Source organism: Taudactylus pleione, unplaced genomic scaffold (genome assembly GCF_031769625.1).
Source record: "Taudactylus pleione unplaced genomic scaffold, aTauple2 ptg000041l, whole genome shotgun sequence".
In the NCBI taxonomy this organism is placed as follows: Eukaryota; Metazoa; Chordata; class Amphibia; order Anura; family Myobatrachidae; genus Taudactylus; species Taudactylus pleione.
In genome coordinates, this window is record NW_028284443.1 from 57,261,457 (window position 1) to 57,278,854 (window position 17,398).

Consider the following 17,398-nt stretch of genomic DNA (forward strand, 5'->3'; position numbering starts at 1 on the left):
ACCCCCTCCTCTCTGTGTCAGGTTCCAGACCTCAAATTATAGATTGTTACTCTATTAGACGGTCAGATACCTGGTGGAGCAGGACCACTGATCAACATGGGGGCTTGGTTCCCTTCTATAGAAACTACACCAAGATTTGCCTAATGGTAAGCCAAGTATCTGTGGAGGCTGGCCACACCCCCACTGGTGGATGACCACACCCCTTAAGCGTGGGCCCTTCATGTCCCAGTTCGACACTGGATACCAGTAAGTACCAGCCAACCAGCTCTTAACTGTCATTTTTCAAACACAGCTTGTGACATGGCAGTTAGGAGCTGATTGGCTGGAACGTTAGCTCTGTTCACTTTATCTCCATCCAAGGCTTAGTAAATAGACCCCTAAGCTTTATCATGTCTAAACTTTTGCCCACATTTGACAGATTAGATTAGCATTTAAGTAAATATTTTATCCTTAGCTATCCTCCATTCTGTTTGATATTTGGTGGCTCCTATTCAGTATACATTGGGAATTTTTATGACATAAACTCAGTGATTTGTAGCTAATTAGTTCGGAACCAGCTTACTTGGCCATCCGTATTGCAGCATCTATTGGCACCTGAATGTTCTGTTGTCTGGCAGATTGCACAGGTACAGAGAGGTGCTCTGCTAGATGGGGGGCACTTGGAGCCATGAAAGCAAGTAGTGATTTATAGTTAAATTCAATGCAATTTAATAGGCAAAAAAGTTTCGCTTAAGAATAGCAGGCGGAAAAAAGTGCAAAATTGGGGGTTTGGGGTGCAACTTTGCGGGAACCACCGTGCAGCCTTAAGACAGTCCCCCAAAGGTAGACTCATCAAAAAATTTTATAAAAAGACTTAAGAACCCCCCCAAAAAATGACTTTCATTTTGGGGGCAACAAAAAAATAAAGTTAAAAACAAGCGAAATAGACTTCAGGGGGGTCCCCACATATGCCCCAGGTGTTTTTTTTATTGCAGGTGTTTGCGGCAGGTGTTTTTTTATGTAATTTTAAACAATACATTTAGCAACTTTAAAATATGCTACCTCCCATTTTCAGGTACCCAAAATTTGCAGGGACTACTTATCTTCTCCAGAAAATAAAACAAAATTCTATTCTTCACCACTTGTGCAAATACGCAAAACAGTGCCTATTGAGACCATTTAAAAACATCAAATACCGTCAGCAGGCCAATTCGGGGGTATCCATAGTAATCCCCCATGTCAGTGCATCTTTTGGGGGGGTGCCAGGCTGATTTCCCCATTTTGGAGTGGACTTTCCACCTGTTCAAGTATCACCGGGTGCCGTTTTCGCGTACTTTCATATTGAATACAGGGAACCGTGGGGATGCGCGCGAAAAAGTTTCCGCACCCAAAACACGAGATGTAGGCGAAAAAGTATCGCGGGTGCGAAACATATTGAATGCGGGCCATAATGTTAATTTCTCGCTCATTTTACAGTAAACACACCATCGCTCTCTATTTCAAGAAGAAGTAAAAGAAAAATAAATATGCACTTTGTTAAACATTAACTTCAATATGACTTGATTCATTTTAAACATCACTGTACTTTTGAACAAAGGTGTATATTTTTGAAGATATCTAAGTCATTTGGGGGGAGCACAGTTTAATCAGATTTTGTTTTTTATTACCATCTGGCACACTTTATTTGATTATATTTGGGAGGATAGGATATGTAATGGGAGTTGTAGAAAAGACGGAGGTCTTTATTTGGTCACATGGTCTAATTGTTTAATGGAGAATCCATAACACTTTAATCGTAAATCACAATAGTCTTTTTTCACAACCTGTATAGTAAAGTACACGTTTTCTTAGGCTTTATGTAAAAGCCATAATTATAATTCAACTGAACATTTTGAAACTTATCCTTTGTCTTAATTGCAGTTTCATTGGTCCAATCCCTAAAACTTTAATTGTGTTCGGATCTGTCCAAGAGGAATTCCACTATGACAATCTGTTTTATTGCATATTTCCAGATAAAATATTTCCAGTGCCTATAGAAAATCACCATACCCTGTCAAAATCCTTACGTTTTGTCACATTACACCCTGGAAAATAAAAATCTATCTTTTTCCAGCTATATTTACACATTATAACCATCAACATGCAAGTGAAAACATTTATAGAAATTCTTAACGATTGATATAAATTAATTACTGAAATACCTGGGCTGGATAAGTGTCAATACCCTTAGAGTAACCATTATAAACTTGCTCAGGTACAACAAATGACCTTCCACGTTACACAACAAGCTAAAAGCCACCACTTGACATCAATTGTAGTGGTTTTTATTACTTCAGAATAAAAGCAGCTGTTCCTTGGAGATTCTACTACTAGTAGTACCTGGCAATGCAAACAATTCACCAATTATTGGAAAGGTGCTTTCAAAAAGGCTCCGTGGCAAAGTTGTTGAAAGGCCAAAAGTTAGTAGAAGGATACGAAAAGATTTCAGAGGCTTTTACTCTGCCTCTGAGTACCATTCAAAGCATTATTAAGAAGTGGAAAGCGTATGACACCTTGATTGGGCTGTCTCTCCAAATTGGATGACAGAGCCAGTAGGATAGTTGTCACAACTATCTCACAAGCTTTACACAAAGCTGGCCTGTATGGCTGGATGGCAAGAAAGATCACTCTTCTGAAATAGTGCCATACGCAGTCGCATTTGCACTTAGCTTTAAAATCTTCTACGTTTTTTTGTGCAATGTGGCAAAAGGTTGTATGGTCAGATGAGATCAGGATAGAACTTTTGGCCTCAACTTCAAGTGCTATTTTTGGCGAAAACCAAACACAGCAGGACACCCGATATACCTACTGTGAAGCAAGGTGGTGACAACATTATGTTGTGGGGGTGTTTCTCTTCATCAGGGACTGGACAACTGGTCAGGACTGAAGGGAAGATGGATGCGACCCAAGTTCTTGAGTAAAACCTGCAGCCCTTGGCTAAACAGCTGAAGATGATCAAGTGGTTCACCTTCCTACACAGCAATGACCTTAAACATACCACCAAGAAAACAATGCAGTGACTTAAGGATAGGAAGGTGAATTTCCTTGATTTGCCAAGTCAGGGCCTTAACCTAAAGATAGAAATGGAGGAGAGGAGAGCAGTGCATCACCACTTACCACGAAAACGTTACTGAACTTGAACAATTCTGCAAGAAAGAATGGGCCAATATTCCCCAATCTAGGTGCTCAAGGCTAGAAGAGACCTATCCAGGCAGACTGATATCTGTAATAGCAGCAAAAGGTGGCTCTACAAAGTATTGCATCAGGAGACTCATAATTTTTCCAACACTGTTATTCAAGTTTTTACTGTGCATTTTCAGAACTATTGCCTTTTTAATTAGCAGTTGTAAGACAATGTGTAAATAAAGCTGGAAACAATTTATTTTATTTTCCAGTGTGTAATGTGACAAAAGATAGGGATTATGACTAGTTATGATGATTTTCTATGGGCACTGTATATACTTTTTATTTTTATTAGATTTGATCATTTAATACAATTATATAACTTTCGAAGTTATGCAGTGGGTCCTACCATAGTCAATTTCAGAACATTAGGAACAGTGTATGTTACCAAACTGAGTACTAGTTAAACACTCTCAATATGAAAATATGAGAGTATATATATATATATAAAGTTCTACAGAGCGGCACTCCAGTGTAATAAATATAAATTCTACAGAGCGGCACTCCAGTGTAATAAATATAAATTTCCCCGGTGCCCTCTGTAAGGGATCACATACCACGAGATCCCACAATAAGAGTAAGTGTCAGCGGCACTCAGGTATATAGACTCACAACACAGCAGTAGGTGTAATCAACGTTTCGGAGCTTTTTAATCACTCCATCTTCAGGATACTGAAGACGGAGTGATTGAAGAGCTCTGAAACGTTGATTACACCTACTGCTGTGTTGTGAGTCTATATACCTGAGTGCCGCTGACACTTGCTTTTATATATATATATATATACTGTATATATATATATATAGATAATCGCTAATAAGGTGCCGCACTCGTCTGATAAAAAAGTCAAACCACGCATAAAATAGTTGCCATCAATGTTTCAGTGCCTTTATTACCACTATCTTCAGGATGTAAAGAAGAAAAAATAAATCCAGCTTACCTTTAAAGACTTCCCCTCTAAGTGAGACCATGCCGGAGACGGGACCACAGACACGTTCAGCGTCCTAGGTCAATGACATCATCGCGACATTCATGTGACTAGCAAAAGACCAATCACCATGGAAACAGTATAAACATGATACTGGAAGCAAATGGAAACACATAAATATACATAAGGGACTACACATAGAAAAATACACATAGCAAAATAGCATCATAGAATAAACAAAGCCTACACATTAGTAAGGTCTAATGCAGGGACATAATAACAGTGGATATATATTCAAAATAACGGACAATGCATAACCTACAGCGGTAAATTATATTATATCCAAAGAAGACGTTTTATTAGCATAATTGTTCTCAGACACATTATATATATATATATATATATATATATATATACACACTCATATATATATATATATATATATATATACCCATAGAATAATATAATAAGAACGTTGTATCTCTCTGTTTGTTCCAAGTTGGCGCAAAAGCAACATTTATTGACATCAATGCAAGAGATAGGTGTGGCACTATGCATGCGGGTAGGGGGAGAGGTGCTTTGGGCCCTCTTTCACTGCAATAGAATAGGCTACATAGTCTGTGCACAGGGCACAGAGTGACATTGGTGTGAGTGGTGGCTAAAGGCACTGCTGCCACCAGTCTGTATACCGCTGCTGGTCACGTGGGCCACTCCTGTACAGGGCCTCTATGCAAAGCAATACAACTAGAACTCCTCAAATAAAAAAAATGTTTGCAGAAGCGATTTCATTATGGGTGCATGGCCAGTGAGGAGTGGGGAAGAGGTGCTTTGGCCTGCATTCACTTGAATGGTATCTAGATAGAAGATCGACAGTGTAAATATCGACAATCAACACTAGATGGTCGACAGGTCCAAAAGGTCGACAATGCAGAATGTTGACAGTGTTGAATAGTCGACATGTTGTGATGGTCGACACGTCACCACGAAACTTGTCAACACATTTTTTTGTGGTTTTTCAACACTTAAGGTTAGGGGTTATGGTTAAGCTGTCGGAGGGGATGTTTAGGGTTAGGTATGTTAAAGTGAAGAATCATGCTAAAGCATGACTCCATTTTGTGTTCAAATGCTAAGAAGAAATTATATTCTGTGTGAGACATTGTGCCTGAGAAGGGCCTCATTCCTTATCTATCTATTCTAGCTCTTAGGAATGTATTCATATAGAATTACTTATGTTAGCCAATTAAGGCTATAGTAGACTGTATTCAATTCTTATTTATATGACAGGAAATATAAGAGATTCTATGGTTCTATTGAGAACAGTGATGTAAGTGGTCAGGGACTGCCTTATACCAATGATTTATTGTGTCTAAGACTAGACATAGCTAATAAATCCCTTGAGAAATGTCATATAAATTTATAGCTATAGATAGTACTACTAATATTCATTTATTGATAAGTTAGACAATACTGCCATCTACTGATGATGTATCTAATGCTTGGAATATGCTAAATATATTCATATATAATTTAATTAGATATGAAAATTTGTTGCACATGTGCAGACTAGATTTCTTTGTCTCTATGTTAATTTGAGTGCTATAAAATAATCTGTCTGTCCAAAATAGAGGCAGAGTGGTTTTGGAAACACACAGGTCTTGTTGTTTCCCATCATTCTCTGGCCGTAAAATGCATTGTGTTAACTGGTGGCTGACCGCTGTATGTGAGCTTTGGGGGATAAAGGGTCTATTAAGATCAGCGTTATCAATTACTAGGTGGAGGATTAGAGTTAGACTGAGGTTAGGTTTAGGCACGAGGGGAAGGGTTAGGGATAGGCACCAGGTAGATGTTTAGGATTAAGGTTAAATTACAAATAAAAGTGTTGTTAATTTTTGTGTTGACCATATGTGCATTGACCATTGGAATCTGTTGACCTTTTGTCCCTGTTGACCATCTGCACTGTTGACCTTTGGTCAGTCGACATTTTGTACCTGTCAACCTTTTGACCGTCGACCATCTGGAGTCGACCCATTAACTATCGACCATTAGATTGTTGATCTTTTATACCACACCCCACTTGAATAGGATAGGCTACATAGCAGTCTGTGCACAGGGCACAGAGTGACATTGGTGTGAGTGGTGGGTAAAGGCACTGCTACCAGCAGTCGGTATGAAAAGCAATACAACTAGTTGGAATAAGGGAGTTCTGGATATATCTCCACCTGAAGGATAGCTCCAGTCAAATGGGAAAAAGTTAAAGTCCTGGTTTAAACTCCAAGTACAGATAGCCAATGCATGATGAGACCTTTTTGGTTTTAAACTGGTTACCACAGACCACAGCCTTCTTAGGTTAATATAATTAGTGGCAGTTTTTCTCCAGAGGAGAAGATAAGAGTTTCACTCATAGCTATTTGCTTACTGCACCATTTTGAAGCAGACTTTTACCCACCACAATCCTATTTTAAGATACCTTTATGCAGTGGAGTTACATGTATAATCTTTAATGATGTATTTTATATGGTTTAAGTGCATTTTACTGTTACCACCAATTTTACTGTTACCACTACTATAAATTACATATCCATGATATATATATATATATATATATATATATATATCGTATATATATATTAGACCCTGCCATATATTATGCACCAAGCAAAATGTACTTCACAGAGTTCTCCTTTAACTTTCTTAAATTTATCAAAGTTTGCAAATATCAAGGTTTTTACTATTTTAGTCTTAGGATAGGGTGACATTATCATAGCTTTAGCCTTTCTCATGACTATCACAGTTGTCCATTCAATTATTTCTTTAGTTTATACCAAAAGGCTGATGAGGTTAATTTGCTGCTCTCAGATTCTTTTTCCACAATCTGCCATACAGTATGTCCTGTCTGCATTATTCACAAAGGTATTTTACTGCTTTATCAAGAAACTATTAATACTACTACTACAGACAAAAAAATGTAAATACTAGATTTACAGTAAATTACACAAGTATTTATTTTTTTAGTTTATGTATAGTAAATTTGAAATTGGCATTGGCAGTTGCAAATTATGTGCTTTCTTCAGAATAATAAAGGGGTTCCCCATCTCCAGGTCATCCCAGGCCTGGGCTAATAGCCCAGGGCTATCCCCGACACGCCTGAGTGGTGGGTGCCGGGTTGATTGTGTAAAAAAATAGATTAATTAATATTTACTTCTACAGTAGAACTAGAGGTATCAGCATGTAGGGCATTAAGGGTCCGCTGGTACTTATAGTTAACCTGCAAAATAAATATAATAAAAAAAATAAAATACAAGACTCACACACTGCAAAAGTACAACTTTATTACACAAACACATTTACTAAAGTGAGAGTTTTTAGAAGTGAGTTTAAAAAGTGATGTTGCCCATAGCAACCAATCAGATTCTAGCTATTATCTTCCAGAAGGTGCTAGCTAAATGTTAAGTAGAATCTGATTGGTTGCTATGGGCAACATCACTTTTTAAACTCACTTCTAAAAACTCTCACTTTAGTAAATTTACCCCCTACAATCCCTGTAGCCATTCACGCCCTTATCTCCATGTAGGCGTCCATGTCTTCACAAAACAAAAAATACCCGAGCCACGGACTTAAGCACTGTCCTTTAAGGACGTATTTCCCGAATGACGGCTCAGCCGCGGCATTTCACATAGAAATGCATGGGCTGAGCGTTCATTGACTGAGAGAGGAGAGCCTCCACCTCTCTCAGCCAATGAGCGGGTCCACCATTGACTTCAATGGTTGGAACAGATAGGTAACCTTTAGTATCCTAGCGGATCTTACTGTTCTGTGCATGTTTCTGTGTAACTGGCACCTGCTGATGCTAAAATCGCCGGCATGAAGCAGGTCTATTATTTTGGGGATTTGATGTCCGATATTGAGTTCGATTTGTGTTCGACTTGCAAATCAAATTTTATTAAATCTGGGATTCTATATTCCTATATGGGAAACCATCAATGTTTTGCCGATATTCAAGTGGGATTTGACTGGGATTCGTTTTTATGTTCGATTTTACTTTCAATTTTGTCTTTAGTAAATCTCCAAAGGCAAAATCAGATGCAAGTTGAATGTAAAATCACTCAAAACTCAAAATCAGACTTTACTAAATATACCCCTGAGGGCCTGATTCGGACATTTACCTAAATCCGATATTTATGCAAATCTCTGTTGTTTAATCCGCGCAGGAACCGCGTGTGCACATCTGGTCCTATGACCTCGGTCGAAGTGCCCTAAATGGCCTCAGCATGATTTACATGCTGCTGGCATTAAGGGGCGGTGACGTGGAGTGCTCCAGAAAATGGGGGCTTGTTGGCCCCATTTTCAGGGCATGCAGAAGCCGGTGGCTGCGTCCTACAACCTGTCCCTGGCAGAGTGATTTTGCTGAACATCCTGTATGTCCATGTAGAGGGTTTGGACGCAGCCATTGGATCACAGAAGTTGGCAGTGGGAGTCTTTTTGCTTAAGACGCCTCCTGTGGCTATTGCAAATGTTACAGACCTCTGCATACAAAGATGCAGGGGCGGTGCCAATAATGTAAATCAATGAATCAGGCCCTTACTCTGGTCTATAATGTACATTACACTTTTGGGTGATAACAAATAAAATTGCTGAGGAATAAGGTCCTGTCCTGTAACTCAACAGCTGATCAACCAAATTCTGTTGCCAGTGGTGCTAGTTTTCCAAAATATCCCTAATTGTCTTAGCTGTACTTATATTACTCATAAAATCTAGCAGCTAATTAGCAACACGACACAGTTATGCATTATTGGTTCTGTGCATTTTACAAGAAGATAAATGTAAGTGGATCAAGACTATAGGTTAAGGTGTATACATATTTAAATGTTTTTAACTAGACAGGGCCACTGTTACTGTACTTTGAAATAATGACCGAAGAGCTGGAGCAAAGGCGCTTTCAGGGGAGTGAGCTGTGGGTTATAGTGGACTAAAGCTAAATGAAACTTTGTATTTTCTCTCATCTTACTGGACTTCGCATAAAAGTAACTTTTAGTTTTCCATAGATTCAGCTTTTAAGTCTCCCTTATCTATAGTACTTCACTTCCACAAATTCATACACCTGACCTTACACTATCACCAGTGGCATCACAAGGGGGGTGCGGGCCGCACCCGGGTGTCACCCACCGAGGGGTGACACCAAGGTGCAGGCTTCCCCTCAGTGACAGGAGGCGGGTGCTGCACTGTAGAATAAAGTGCAGAACTCTGCTCCTGTCACTGTGAGAGAGCCTGCAGTGCCCGCACCTCCGGCACCCCCCACCACTCCATAGAGATACATGGGCCGGGGACCAGATTCGGACCGGAAGGCCACGCTCCCTTTCTGAAGCCACGCACCAGGTGTCACCGTGGGGAGGGACGCCACTGACTATCACCTAAGCTTAACACTAACCTTCACGTATTGTACTGTACTATGTCCTTCACAGTGATGCTGCCCATATTCCAAGCCCATTTCTCACCAGCTGCATTACACCTTGTAACATTTGTGTTACTTAATGTTCCTGAATGTGATGTAGACAATGCCAGCGGTCAGAATCCCGGCAGCTGCGATCCCAATGGTGAATATTAGGGTTAGGTTTAGGTTTAGAGTTTAGTATTAGGCACTAAGGGTAAATGTTAGGGTTAGGCTGTGGGAGGGGAGAGGAGGGTCAGGCTGGGGGGGGGGGGCGGTTAGGTTAGGCTGCTGGAGGGGAGGGTTAGGCAGTGGGAGAGGTGGGTTAAGGGTAGAGTTAGAGCAAGAGTTAGAATATTTACCTGCATGTGTCGGGAATTCCACCATCGGGTTTACGCTGTTGGGATTCTGACCGCCAGCATTATACGCGTACCCAGCCCTTCTGAACCCACCCTATCTCCTTACCTTTTTACTAGCATTCCAGCATGTTAAATTTGCACAAAGGCATCTTGCTTTATCCTTGCCTTTACCACAGGTAATTTGGGGAAGACTACAGTCACATGTACACTTTTACTTACATTTTTCTAGTGTTAATAAATGCAAACACTAATGGGTACCTGGCCTTGAAGCTATAACATTTTATAAATGAAGTCTAGCTATTGTGAATTGATCTGGAAGTGCTGCATAATCCCTTTACATTCAGTCAAGAGCTAAATGGTTAAAGATGTCCATAGTGATTCATCCTACTGAAACCTTTATTGACACTTATAATCATAAGCATTTGGCAAGAGCACTAAAGACATTTTTGTACTGAGCCGGTGACATCCTTTCATTTATATCTTTGAAGCATTAGTAACCCATAAAAATATACAAGTGAACTATTTATTTTTTAGCCCTGCAGGTAATGTACTGTCTGCTTCTACAGTAGATTATGACGAGGTATTTGTATTGTTAGCTGGGAAAGAAAATGAGAAATATTACATTATTTGCCATTCGTTATAAGCTAAAACATTACTTTCTTTTGATTCATTATTTATATAGCACCTACATGTGACACAGCGCTTTCCAGGGAATATCTAATCACTCACATCACACCATGCCCCAGTGGAGTTTACAATCTATATCTTCTTCCATAAAATACTCATACACACTGGGGTTAATTTAGCCATAAGACAGAGCACACTGAGGAAACCCCTGCTACCATGTGAAAAATGTACAAACTCCACACAGATAGTGCTGTGGTCACACAACAGAAACCCCAGCGCTGTGAGTCACGAATGCTGACAACTATGCCGCAATATGAGCTATCAGTCTATGGAGCGGAATGTTTCAATGTAAAGAATACAGTCAAATCTCTGACAACTGCCATAGTCAGAGGTTTACCGCAATAGATATAGATCCCCATATGTATTAAAAGGTCAGCAGCAGATATCGGACCATCAGCAAAGTAAGTCCCATAGAATTGTATGGGGCTGCGATGTGCCATCTATACATGGAGTTGTTTAGTGGTGTTAATGTTACAAAAATAAAATGCTGATGATTTTGTCTCTGTTTTACCAATATGGGAAAATGAACATGAATTCTGGGAAAACGTGGCAAGAATTTAGTTTTTCTGGTAAAAAGGCCAAAAACTATTTTCTTATTCTGTCATATTTTTATTTTGCTAAACAAATCCTTTTTTTGTGGATCTTATCCTACATGTGTTCGCACTAAGCATTTACCAGATGCAGAGTTGGAGGCATTGTGATTGTAACGACACTTATGACCAAATATGCGTAACTGGGCTGTAACGGGGCTTTCTACTGTAGGCAAAGCACACAGTATGGCGGCTATTCTGAGCTAGACGTAAGCAAACATCCGCCTGATGGGAGGCATATCTCTGACATGTAGCATTAGTGTGAGTGTGCACTTATGATGGTGACTAGTATTAAACCACAAACAGGGTCACACATTGCAACTGCACACAACTCTGTATACAGGTGAATTTACACATCTATGTAAACTAAGTTCGGGAGCAGCTTACTTGCTTTAAATCCAGCAGCAAAGTCACAGAAACATTGGCATTTCCAATCAAAGGCTATAACATTTGGCCCCTGATGTCTACACAATACATTTGGAACTGTGATATCTGCTAAAAGAGTTGCTTATGAATGATAGTAGTAAAACAATTCATTATAAATATGCCCTTGAAATCACACAACACTTGCATGTTAAATAAAGAAAACACATATCAGCTTTAAGGGTCTATGTACTAAGCAGTGTTAGGAGACAGAGTGAAAAGTGATAAGGTGCCAGCCAATCAACTGCCATCTCACAGGCTGTGTTTGAAAAATGACAGTTGGGAGCTGATTGGCTTGTAACATATCACTTTTCACTCTGTCTCCTAACACTGCTTAGTAAATAGACCCCTTAGAGTTTATTTGCAGTCAGCCAATCAGATACGCTAGGCAAGTGCTGGGGAGGGTCATCATCATCAGCATGTATTTGTGCCAACCCACACGCACCCGTAATAGATACAGCTATGGACAGGCTGTGAGGATACCGTGGTAGTCTGTTATCATCTATCTCAGTGGTTCTCAAACTCGGTCCTCAGGACCCCACACAGGTCATGTTTTCCAAATCACCTAGCAGGAGCACAGGTGTATTCATTACTCACTGATACATTTTAAAAGATCCACGGGTGGTTATAATTATTTCACTTTTGATTCTGTGAAGAGACCTGGAAAACATGCACTGTGTGGGGTCCTGAGGACCGAGTCTGAGAACCTGTGATCTATCTGTACTACAACCTTATGTGTTGCCCCTGGGACCTTCCATTACCTCAACCTGGATAAAAAAAAAAAATCACCTAGACAAATGGCGGGGAAAAGATGCACCTTTTGTTATTACGGGGCAACATGCAAATTCTAGAAATGAGCGGGTTCGGTTTCCTGGAAACTTACATAAACGGCATTGTATCTCACATGTTTTGGATCCACTGTGAGTACCTCCTGTGGTGATTCTGCGTAATTTGTCAAAGGACTGCGGGAGGGGAAGGAGGGTAGGCTAGTTAGCTTAGCTAGTGATAGTTAGTGACAGTGAGAGTCAGGAGTTGGACAGTTTTTAGTGGCACTGTCTTTGATGGGTAGTACCACCCACAGTGACAGTCCCCTAGGTAAAAATAAAATACAAATAAATGGGTACAGGCGCTGAGGAGGGTTGTTTAATCCAAGCTGCTACTATATGAGGGCTAGTCAGGCCCATACATGAGTGAACATACAATAAACAGAAAATAGTAGCGCTTTGATGATGAAAATTCACAAACAATTGTTTCAAATTGCATGAACCATAAAAGTCACTTTAATAAAATATTTGCACTGAAATCAATAAAAAACAATAATAGCATACACCTAGTATAAGACCACATCAACACACTCCCTGTTCCTATAATACTGCCGGATATTGGGTGGGTTAAAGGCAACACTGTCACTTGGATGTTTAGGGTGAGATTGTCCAGTACATAAACACGGGTGATGGTATATGGTACTGACACCAATATAATATTCAATTGTCCTAAGTATAATTAGCAGATCCTCATACTGATAGGGGGAATGCTACTATTGACATACAGGTAAGTATGCTGCACTTGGAGTCCTCCAAATTGTACGATGTGGACCTCTGTTGTACATCCAGGGTGTGAACAGCAAAAAAAGTTCCAAGCTGATCCCAAGAATGGATTAAATCCGGAAAGTTGGTCCAGGGTAGTTGAGAAGCGGATTGCTGTGTGTATAGACACTTGGCAAATAAGGAGGTATTCTGCTGGTCTCCTTGATGGTCTTCTGGCTCAGCTAGTTTGTTCGGTAGACAGTCAGCAAATCATTGTTTATTTTTTTATAGTGCAGTAACATAATTTAATATAATTAATATTGTTGTGTGTGACTTAAAAAAAAAAAGATTTTATTTTGGTGCTAAAAAGTAACTTCAGGCCGTGATACTGTATCTGATATAACAGTCAGTAATGGTCAGTAGGTCAAGGGTCATAGCACAGTGTGTCACAGTCCATGGTACACTTTTGTTTTGTGCTAAACACTTTAAGCCGTGATACTGTGTCTGTGATATATAACAGTAATGGTTAGTAGATCAAGGATCCCCGCTTATACTATCTGTACATTGTGTTGCAGTCGATGGGCACATTTCTGTTTGTTAAAAATAATAATATTTTTTGTGCTAAAACTTTATGCTGTAATACTGTGTCTGAGATATATAACAGTTAGTAGGTCAAGGGCTACTGCTTATACTATCTGCGCAGTGTGTCGCAGTTGGTGGGCACTTTTTTTGTTAAAAAAAATTATATATTTTTTGTGATAAAAATTCAGGCATTGATATGGAACATAATGATCAATCAATAGAACAGTAGGAGCATCAACCAAGCACTAGTGCTGCAGCTGGTGCTACTACCACTCATCATGGCGATACCACTTCAACATCATCTACTAAAGCCGATGCTCAAGGGTATTAAGGCTTTCAGTCAGGGCATCTAAAATAAAACATTTTAATACTAAATTGCTAAAGAAAAAAACACCTTTAATGAAGGGAAAGTTTCAGATAGAAAAACATAAATTTCCCACAGCATGCCATACACCACATGCAGTGACAAGGAAATGCTCAGGCCTTGCACCTTATTTCTCAGTGGTGAGTTTGCAACTGCTGTCTGTCAGGCATCTGCTTCTGTCTCACATAACAATGCAAGAGAGTCTCACTCTAGAAAAAGTGTCAAAAAAACACTAAAGCAGTAGAACAAACTGTGTGCTGTTCAGAAATATCACAAATCCCTGAGGAGAGTCTAAGGGGTATATTTACTAAAGTGTGGGTTTTTAGAATTGGAGATGTTGCCCATAGCACCCAACCAGATTCTAGCTAATATCTTTTTAAGGTGCTATATAAATGTTAAGTAGAATCTGATTGGTCGCTATGGGCAACATCTCCACTTCTAAAAATATGCACTTTAGTAAATATACCCTAAGTGTGTCCACAAGTGCTATGTGTGAGCTTGACCTTTCTGTACTCGTAGAGAAGTCTCCTTCCTCCATTTCTGCAAGCTCTGCCAATGTGGGGATGAACAGCACAAGTCAAGAAGTTGCTCACCTAGACATTGAGGATGTTACGGTAGAAGTGTAACAGAATGAGGTGGATATTTGTGTAGCTGATGCAGGCACTTATGAGGATGTTGATGATGAGGATGTTGATGATGTACTTTGTGTAAGTGAGGCACCAGTGTAAACAGTACTTGCCAGTGATATGAAGAAGGCCATTGTCATGTCTCGGCATAAAACAAAAAAAATCCACCTCTTATGTGGAATTATTTTTACTCAAATCCAGACAACAATTCTCTTGCAATCTGTAATGTTTTTAAAGCCACAGTCAGTAGAGATAGGGACTTTAACCATCTAGAAACCTCCTCCCTGTTATGTCATTTGCAGCGTGTGCATGAAATGTTTTTGGCAAAAACATACACTAATGCTAAAACGTAACAACAAGCAGTCCAGCATCACCTAGCTCCCTTCTCTCTGCTAGATCCCAGCACCTGCAATCTCCACCATGAACTCTTTCATCATCAATATCCTCAATCATGATCGGAAGTAGTCCTGCATCCAATTTGATATAGCAAACTGAGTCCTCCCCTATCCAGGATTCCTCAGAAGAATTCTTGAGTGCTAGGCCTGCTGCTGCTTCTGGGGGTGGATCTTCATCCCAAAAGGGGACCAAAAAGACTACTACTAGTAGTAGTTTTAAAAAACAATTGATTGTTAAACAATCCTTTGATAGAGGTAGTAAGTATGACAGCTGTCACGCAGTTGCAGAGCAGATCACTGATCCATAACAGCTATGCTAGTATTATTTCTGCATCCAATATCTGCCACTAATGCAGTGGGTTTTAGACAGTTAATTGATGTCCTGTGTCCCCGCTACCAAATCCTATCCAGAATCCACTTCACTAGAAAAGCAATTTCCCTCCTGTTAGAAAACCTAATTAGTGACCTCCAAAATGCTGTTGTACTGTCCACTTAGCCACAGATATGTGGACAAGTGGAACAGGGCAAACTAAAGATTATATGACTGTGACAACCCTCTGGGTAGTTGTATTGCCTTCAGCAACACGAACAGCAGCAGCATCTAATAAACGCCAGCTCATTCAGATGCAGGCCACTGTCCGTATCACCGGCTTCATTGAGAGGTATTCTTCTTAAAAAAACTCGGGGAAGTCATTGCAAAATGGCTTACCCCACTTGGACTCTCCTCGGGATTTGTGATTTCTGACAATGCCATAAATATTGTGAGAGAATTACAACTGGGTGATGTTGTCACTTCAAAAAATAAAAAGATAAGAAATATGGGCCCTCATTCAGAGCCGTACGCTCTGAGCAGAGCGCACGCTCTGAATGAGGGCCGTCCTCCATAATTATGGAGCATCCTCCTGGACGCTCGTATAGCTGTGGGTCACCACCCACAGCCTATACGAGCGTGCAGTTTGATCGAAACTGCGAGCCGGAGCCTGCGGTTGAGGTTTTCAACCGCAAGGCCCGGAGTGATTTTGGCTCTATCAGAGCCAAAATCACTCCCACTGACATCACTAGTGATGTCAGTGGGCCGGCTTCTGACGGTAGGCGTTCCCTTAGGAACGCCCCCGTCAGGGAGGCACGCCCCTGGCACGCCCACCAAAGGGGGCGTGCTGTCAATCAACATCGACAGCACGCCCCCTTTGATCAGACACAACGAGCGAAGGAAAGTCCTTCGCTCGTCGCGTCTGGCGCATGCGCACGACGGAGCTCCCTCCGTCGTGCGCATGCTCAGTGCAGAACATCGACCCACTTGCGAGCGGACAGCCGCTCGCGAGTGGGTCTGAATCAGGCCCATGGTCCGGTGCACAAACAAAGGTTCAAACACAGGTTCAAAAATGTGTTTCCTCTTGTATTCTCTGAAAAATTAGTAAAATATAGCCTTAAGGCTATATTTTACACATTTTTCAGAGAATACAAGAGGAAACACATTTTTGAACCTACAGTATGTTTGTGCACCGGACCATATTTCTTATCTTTTTCTTTCTTATAGTGACACAGGACCTGATTCAGACCCACTCGGTAGATGTGGACGCTCGCTCCCAGCATATGCAAATTCAGCTAAGTGAAGTCAAGGCAGGTGATCGCAAGGGAAGGCATAAGCACGCCCAGTATGTCTTGCGATCACTTCGTGTATGCAGATGCCCACCAGCCTGTCTTTAGCCGGCCACTAGCGAATGTCATCTCCAGGAAGTGTGTGCAACCATCGGTACATTATGTTCCATCGGAACAGACCGCAGCGCTTATTAATTTTAATTTTTATTTCTTTTTTATTATAATTTTTGCTTTGATTTAATTCATTATTTTTATTTAATTTAATTATTTTATTGTTACTGTTAATTTCATTTTTATTTGCATTTAATTTGCATGCAAGTGATTTCAGTCACATTACTACATATATGCATATATAGAAATCATCATCATCACACACACACACACACACACAATCACATCCACATACTAAAAACCCCCATAGTTGCACAACAATATTTCATATTTTTCCATTAAGCGCTTCCCACATTTGTGATTATAATATTTCCCAGTGGATTTTTATTAAGTTTAGCGCCCATGGTCATTATATTGTGATTTTTCATTTCATACCTTGGGGGTGAAGGTACCACAATAGTGGCCATAGATGGCAGATCTTATTTTGCGCTCAGAACCCACCCACCTGCTATTTTGGTCTAGTGTTATGCGCATGCGCGAATCCCAGTGCCTCACATTAAGGCTATATTTTACACATTTTTCAG